This window comes from Pseudophryne corroboree, chromosome 4 (genome assembly GCF_028390025.1).
Source record: "Pseudophryne corroboree isolate aPseCor3 chromosome 4, aPseCor3.hap2, whole genome shotgun sequence".
NCBI classification, from domain to species: Eukaryota; Metazoa; Chordata; class Amphibia; order Anura; family Myobatrachidae; genus Pseudophryne; species Pseudophryne corroboree.
This window is the reverse complement of record NC_086447.1, coordinates 867,176,006-867,184,553: the sequence shown is the minus strand read 5'-3', so window position 1 is coordinate 867,184,553 and position 8,548 is coordinate 867,176,006. Positions and strand designations below refer to the sequence as shown.

Sequence of the window (8,548 nt, the reverse complement as noted above, 5' to 3'; positions counted from 1 at the left end):
ACCGAAAAAACCCAAACTTGTCCCATCAGGGGTGGTCCCTGCGTGTGCCAGGGGAGTGGGCTGTAATATTCATGATATGCAATTGCGGGGTCAGGGCGGGGGGGGGGGGGTGTTATTGCGGAGGGGGGTGTAAAACGTAGGGTGAGATCGTGGACGTCTGTGGTGCGGGGCGGCAACATGTGGAGCGTTACCCTGGAGAGGAGAAGACAGTTGCTAGAACAACTGTAACCATAGCCGGCAGCATGCTACTTACTCTAAGTGCATAGAGTATTGAAGCCGCTGCCGATGGGTTACATTCACACTGACAGTGCAGCAGGGATGTTGCGGCCGCCCAACTGTTACGGCTTCAATACTCTATGCACTTAGAGTAAGTAGCGTGCTGCCGGCTATGGTTACAGTTGTTCTAGCAACTGTCTTCTCCTCTCCAGGGTAACGCTCCACATGACAAGAAGGGAAGCATTCATCGGCAGCGTGAGCTGCCGCCCTCCAGTGGTGTGCGCCCATAGGCAGCTGCCTAAAGCTGCCTAGTGGTGGCGCCGGCCCTGGGCCCTGGCTTCTGCTAGGCGTATCTCAGAATTGGGGGCCTTATCATGTAAAAGTCCGTAATTGGTCTTTTACGAGGACAGAGCGTAGCTCCGGACTAGGCAGCAGTTCCTGCCGAAGGTGGTCTCCGCGTTTCACCTGAATCAACCTATTGTAATTCCGTCCAGTTCTGGCACTTCTGCTCCTCCTGAGGCATTGATGCTGTGCGAGCCTTGAAGATTTATGTCAAGCGCATGGCTCGGGTCAGAAAGACGGATTCCTTGTTCATGCTCTATGATGCACAGAACAAGGGTTGCCCTGCTTCAAAGCAGTCCATTGCTCGTTGGATTAGACTTACTATCCAACAGGCCTATGTGTCAGCAGCCTTACCTGTGCCTAGGTCTCTGAAGGCCCACTCTACAAGATCAGTGGGGTCTTCCTGGGCGGCTGCCCGTGGAGTCTCGGCCTTGCAACTAGGCCGAGCAGCTACCTGGTCGGGGAAGAACACTTTTGTCAAGTTCTACAAGTTTGATACCCTGGTCAAAGAGGATACCCAGTTTGGGCAGGCAGTGCTGCAGCAGTCTCCGCACATTCCCGCCCGTTGTGGAAGCTTTGGGACGTCCCCATCATACTAGTTTCCCCCAATATCCCTTATGGATGCTAGAGAAAATAGGATTTTAATACCTACCAGTAAATCCTTTTCTTGTAGTCCATAAGTGATATTGGGGCGCCGGCCTCAGTGCATGGACTTTTCTGCAGGTTCTTGTTCTACAATTACCTGTTCAGCTGTTGCTGTTATGTTACCAGCCATTGCTGATTGTTGTATGTCAGTGGTGTGCTGGTGTCTAAATCTCACCATCTTTTCTGTTATCATGTTCCTTCTCTCATATATGTCCTTTCTCCTTCGGGCACGTTTTTACCTATAACTGCCTGTGGGAGGGAGCATAGAGGGGAGGAGCCAGCACACCCAGTTGAAGATATTTAAAGTGCACTGGCTCCTTTGGCCCCCGTCTATACCCCATCGTACTAGTTTTCCCCAATATCCCTTATGGACTACGAGAAAAGAATTTACCGGTAGGTATTAAAATCCTATTTTTATCAGTGCTTAGTACATCTCTCCCTCAGTCACCCAAGCACCGTAATGAATTATGTCTTGAACTTGTCACACCAGGGATTGCCTGAAGGCGAGCAATGCATTACTAATGGACCTGAAAGCTGGTGTAGGTTGGGCCATGTCTTGGAACATGGTTTGTCCAGGTGCATACTTACTTGCTCTTTTTATTTAAATTTGCTTCCTAGCCAGAATCAGGTCCATAATCTCAGTCTGGAGATTATACTTTTGTTTGTTCGCACCCAACTAACGGTAAAAAACAATATCACATACTGGATCTTGTCAGGACAATGAGCATCTTTCCAAAACCAAAGTATTGCAGAAGACTTTTTGGCGTTCCTGTATGACCTCATCAAGGATAGGCGCCACCCTCTTGCAAGATGGACAAGTCTGTTATTACGCAGGTTTACATGGGCAATGGAAGTAATAAAGGGCGCATTCTACAGGTGACCTATGCAATGACAGCTGAGTGGTCATCTCTTGTCGCCTTTACCAGTTACTGGGGTCTATTTACTAAGCCGTGGACGGAGATAAAGTACCAACCAATCAGCTCCTAACTGCCATGTTACAGGCTGGGTTTGAAAAATGACAGTTATGAGCTGATTCTCCGTCCACTTTATCGCCGTCCAAGCCTTTGTAAATAGATCCTACTATCTTTTCCTGTAGGTGTTTGGTAGGAGAATCCTTAGCACAATTATTCTATGATAAGTATGTGGCATTTTCCTGCACTATTAATTTTGTGTATACTCCACTCACCTGCTTCTCTTATATATTACTTAGAACCACCCTATAGTCATGGCTGTTATGGAGCAGGAAAAAAAATATGGAAGATTTATTACTTTCATTTACTGGAAATCGCCCATAGCAACTGCATATTCCCAGCCACACTGTCTGTGGGTGTTTTTCAGGACAACTTGGGAAGACTCTCATAGTGAAGGCTTAGTTACATGTATGAGGGACAGATCAGCAGCTGGATAAGTGCTAAATGACACAGTGCAGTATATACAGATATATGAGGAGGGGATCATTCACATGTATGCGGGGCGCGCATAGCGTGGTACTTGTTGCCCTGGTTACCAAGGTATACAGCCGACGCAGTGAGACTCCGCCCCCTCACACATGGCTCTATCACATGACTGTGACGTCGCCTCACTCAGAGCTTCTGAATTCCAGCATCGATCGGTGAGATAGAGCGTTTCCGACACCCACAGAGCACCCAATCCCCGTCCCCTATATATAATATCTGCGTCCGAGCACCCGATCCCCGTCCCCTGTATACTGTATATGTGTCTGAGCACCCGATCCCCGTCCCCTATATATAATATATGCGCCCGATCCCCTATATACTGTATGTGTCCGAGGACCCGATCCCCCTCTCCTATATATAATATATGCGTCCGAGCACCCGATCCCCATCCCCTATATACTGTATATCTGTCAGAGCACTCGATCCCCATCCCCTATATGCTGTATATCTGTCAGAGCCCCCGATCCCCATCCCCTATATACTGTATATCTGTCAGAGCACCCGATCCCCATCCCCTATATACTGTATATCTGTCAGAGCACCCGATCCCCATCCCCTATATACTGTATATCTGTCAGAGCACTCGATCCCCATCCCCTATATACTGTATATCTGCCAGAGCACTCGATCCCCATCCCCTATATATTGTATATTTGTCAGAGCACCCGATCCCGTCCCCTATATACTGTATATTTGTCAGAGCACCCGATCCCGTCCCCTATATACTGTATATTTGTCAGAGCACCCAATCCCGTCACCTATATACTGTATATGTGTTAGAGCAACCGATCCCCATCCCCTATATACTGTATATCTGTCAGAGCACCCGATCCTGTCCCCTATATTGAATATTTGTCAGAGCACCCGATCCTGTCCCCTATATACTGTATATTTGTCAGAGCACCCGATCCCGTCCCCTATATACTGTATATCTGTCAGAGCACCCGATCCCCGTCCCCTATATACTGTATATTTGTCTGCGCACCCGATCCCAGTCCCCTATATACAGTATATGTGTCCGAGCTCCCGAACCCCGCCCTCTATATATAATATGTGTCTGAGCACCCGAACCCCATCTTCTGTATACTGTATATGTGTCAGAGCACCTGATCCCCGTCCCCTGTATACTGTATATGTGTCTGAGCACCCGATCCCCGTCTTGTATATATAATATATGCGTCAGAGCACCCGATCCCAGTCCCCTATATACTGTATACGTGTCCGAGCACCCGATCCCAGTCCCCTATATACTGTATATGTGCCCGGGCACCCGATCCCCATCCCCTGTATACTGTATATCTGTCAGAGCACTCGATCCCCATCCCCTATATACTGTATATGTGTCTGAGCACCCAATCCCCGTCCCCTATATATAATATATGCGTCCGAGCACCCGATCCCCATCCCCTATATACTGTATACGTGTCCGAGCACCCAATCCCCATCCCCTATATATAACTTACGCGTCTGAGCACCTGATCCCTGTCCCCTATATACTGTATACGTGTCCGGGCACCTGATCCCCGTCCCCTATATACTGTATATCTGTCAGAGCACTCAATCCCCATCCCCTATATACTGTATATGTGTCTGAGCACCCGATCCCCTATATACTGTATATCTGTCAGAGCACCCAATCCTGTCCCCTGTATACTGTATGTTTGTCAGAGCACCCAATCCGTCCCCTATATAGTGTATATGTGTCCAAGCACCCGATCCCATTCCCAATATACTGTATATCTGTCAGAGAACCTGATCCCATCCCCTATATACTGTATATTTGTCAGATCACCCGATCCCATCTCCTATATATTGTATATCTGTCAGAGCACCCGATCCCGTCCCCTATATACTGTATATCCGCCCGATCACCCGATCCCATCCCCTATATACAGTATATGTGTCTGAGCACCCGATCCCCGTCCCCTATACACTGTATATCTGTCAGAGCACCCTATCCCCGTCCCCTGTATATGTGTATGAGCACCCGATCCCCGACCCCTATAGATAATATATGCGTCCGAGCACCCGATCCCCGTCCCCTATATAATGTATACGTGTCCGAGCACCCGATCCCCATCCCCTATATATAATATATGCGTCCGAGCACCCAATCCCCGTCAGATATATACTGTATATGTGTCTGGGCACCCGATCCCCGTCCCCTATATACTCTATATCTGTCAGAGCACCCGATCCTGTCCACTATATACTGTATAATTGTCAGAGCACCCAATCCCGTCCCCTATATACTGTATATTTGTCAGATCACCCGATCCCATCCCCTTTATACTGTATATCTGTCAGAGCACCCGATCCCTGTCTCCTATATACTGTATATATGTCTGAGCACTCGATCCCCATCCCCTATATACTGTATATGTGTCCGAGCACCCGTACCCCGTCCTCTATATATAATATGTGTCCAAGCACCCGATCCACGTCCCCTGTATACTGTATATGTGTCCGAGCACCCGAACTCCGTCCGCCATTTTACTGTATATCTGTCAGAGCACCCGATCCCGTCCCCTATATACTGTATATCCGTCCGATCACCCGATCCCATGCCCTATATACAGTATATATGTCTGAGCACCTGATCCCCGTCACCTATATACTGTATATCTGTCAGAGCACCCGATCCACGTCCCCTGTATACTGTATCTGTGTCAGAGCACTCGATCCTCGTCCCCTATATACTGTATCTGTGTCAGAGCACTCGATCTTCATCATCCCCTATATACTGTATATATGTCTGAGCACCAGGTCGCCATCCCCTATATACTGTATATCTGTCAGAGCACCCGATCCCGTCCCCTATATACTGTATATCTGTCAGAGCACCCAATCCCGTCCCCTATATACTGTATATCTGTCAGAGCACCCGATCCCCGTCCCCTATATAATGAATATCCACCCGATCCCATCCCCTATATACTGTATATGTGTCTGAGCATCCGATCCCAGTCCTCATTATACTGTGTATGTGTCAGAGCACCTGATCCCCATCCCCTATATACTGTATATGTGTCTGAGCACCCAATCCCCGTTCCCTATATACTGTATATCTGTCAGAGCACCCGATCCCGTCCCCTATATACTGTATATTTGTCAGAGCACCCAATCCCGTCACCTATATACTGTATATCTGTCAGAGCACCCGATCCCATCCCTTATATACAGTATATGTGTCAGAGCACCCGATCCCCGTCCCCTGTATACTGTATCTGTGTCAGAGCACTCGATCCCCGTCCCCTATATACTGTATATGTGTCAGAGCACTCGATCATCATCCCCTATATACTGTATATGTGTCTGAGCACCAGGTCGCCATCCCCTATATACTGTATATCTGTCCGAGCACCCGATCCCCGTCCCCTATGTACTGTATATCTGTCCGAGCACCCTATCCCATCCCCTATATACTGTATATCTGTCAGAGCACCCGATCCCCATCCCCTATATAATGAATATCCACCCGATCCCATCCCCTATATACTGTATATGTGTCTGAGCATCCGATCCCCGTCCCCATTATACTGTATATGTGTCAGAGCACCCGATCCCCATACTGTATATGTGTCTGAGCACCCGATCCCTATATACTGTATATCTGTCAGAGCACCTGATCCCGTCCCCTATATACTGTATTTCTCTAACGTCCTAGTGGATGCTGGGGACTCCGTCAGGACCATGGGGAATAGCGGCTCCGCAGGAGACAGGGCACAAAAGCAAGCTTTTAGGATCACATGGTGTGTACTGGCTCCTCCCCCTATGACCCTCCTCCAAGCCTCAGTTAGGTTTTTGTGCCCGGCCGAGAAGGGTGCAATCTAGGTGGCTCTCTTAAAGAGTTACTTAGAAAAAGTTTTTAGGTTCTTTATTTTCAGTGAGTCCTGCTGGCAACAGGCTCACTGCATCGAGGGACTTAGGGGAGAGATTTTCAACTCACCTGCGTGCAGGATGGATTGGATTCTTAGGCTACTGGACATAGCTCCAGAGGGAGTCGGAACACAGGGCTCGCCCTGGGGTTCGTCCCGGAGCCGCGCCGCCGACCCCCCTTGCAGACGCTGAAGATGAAGAGGTCCGGAACCAGGCGGCAGAAGACTCTCAGTCTTCATCAGGTAGCGCACAGCACTGCAGCTGTGCGCCATTGTTGTCAGCACACTTCACACAGCGGTCACGGAGGGTGCAGGGCGCTGGAGGGGGGCGCCCTGGGCAGCAATGTATAATACCTGTATGGCGAAAAATACATCACATATAGCCCTTGAGGCTATATGGATGTATTTAACCCCTGCCAGATATCTAAAACTCCGGAGAAGAAGCCCGCCGAAAAGGGGGCGGGGCCTATTTTCCTCAGCACACAGCGCCATTTTCCCTCACAGAAAGGCTGGTGGGAAGGCTCCCATGCTCTCCCCTGCACTGCACTACAGAAACAGGGTTAAAACAGAGAGGGGGGGCACTGATTTGGCGATATGTATATATATTAAAATGCTATAAGGGAGGAACACTTATATAAAGGTTGTCCCTGGATAATTATAGCGTTTTGGTGTGTGCTGGCAAACTCTCCCTCTGTCTCCCCAAAGGGCTAGTGGGTCCTGTCCTCTATCAGAGCATTCCCTATGTGTGTGCTGTATGTCGGTACGTGTGTGTCGACATGTATGAGGAAAATATTGGTGAGGAGGCGGAGAAAATTGCCTGTAATGGTGATGTCACTCTCTAGGGAGTCGACACCGGAATGGATGGCTTATTTATGGAAATTACGTGACAATGTCAACACGCTGCAAGCCGGTTGACGACATGAGAGGGCCGGCGAACAAATTAGTATCTGTCCAAGCGTCTCAAACACCGTCAGGGGCTGTAAAATGCCCATTTACCTCAGTCGGTCGACACAGACCCAGACACGGACACTGATTTCAGTGTCGACGGTGAAGAAACAAACGTATTTTCTTTTAGGGCCACACGTTAAGGGCAATGAAGGAGGTGTTACATATTTCTGATACTCCAAGTACCACAAAAAAGGGTATTATGTGTGAGGTGAAAAAACTACCTGTAGTTTTTCCTGAATCAGATAAATTAAATGAAGTGTGTGATGATGCGTGGGTTTCCCCCGATAGAAAATTATTGGCGGTATACCCTTTCCCGCCAGAAGTTAAGGCGCGGTGGGAAACACCCCTCAGGGTGGATAAGGCGCTCACACGCTTATCAGAACAAGTAGCGGTACCATCTACGGATAGGGCCGTACTTAAGGAGCCAGCTGATAGGAGGCTGAAAAATATCCTAAAAAGTATACACACACATGCTGGTGTTATACTGCGACCAGCGATCGCCTCAGCCTGGATGTGCAGAGCTGAGGTGGCTTGGTCGGATTCCCTGACTAAAAATATTGATACCTTTGACAGGGACAGTATTTTATTGACTATAGAGCATTTAAAGGATGCATTTCTATATATGCGAGATGCGCAGAGGGATATTTGCACTCTGGCATCAAGAGTAAATGCGATGTCCATATCTGCAAGAAGATGTTTATGGACACGACAGTGGTCAGGTGATGCAGATTCCAAACGGCACAAAGATGTATTGCCGTATAAAGGGGAGGAGTTATTTGGGGTCGGTCCATGGGACCTGGTGGCCAGGGCAACTGCTGGAAAATCCACCGTTTTTTACCCTAAGTCACATCTCTGCAGAAAAAGACACCGTCTTTTCAGCCTCAGTCCTTTCGTCCCTATAAGAGTCATATCTGCCCAGGGATAGAGGAAAGGGAAGAAGACTGCAGCAGGCAGCCCATTCCCAGGAACAGAAGCCCTCCACCGCTTCTACCAAGTTCTCAGCATGACGCTGGGACCGTACAGGACCCCTGGATCCTACAAGTAGTATCCAAGGGGTACAGA

General features: G+C 48.7%; 1 protein-coding gene across 1 annotated transcript in view; it reads left to right on the top strand.

The window, feature by feature from the left end:
- Positions 1 to 2,760: 2,760 nt before the first annotated feature.
- Positions 2,761 to 8,548, top strand: part of LOC134910558 (phosphofurin acidic cluster sorting protein 2-like) — a 327,980-nt gene continuing 322,192 nt past the window's right edge. The window contains exon 1 of the mRNA XM_063918731.1: positions 2,761 to 2,815. The gene's annotated coding sequence lies outside the window, so the exon portion shown is untranslated. The remainder of the gene's footprint in view (positions 2,816 to 8,548) is intronic.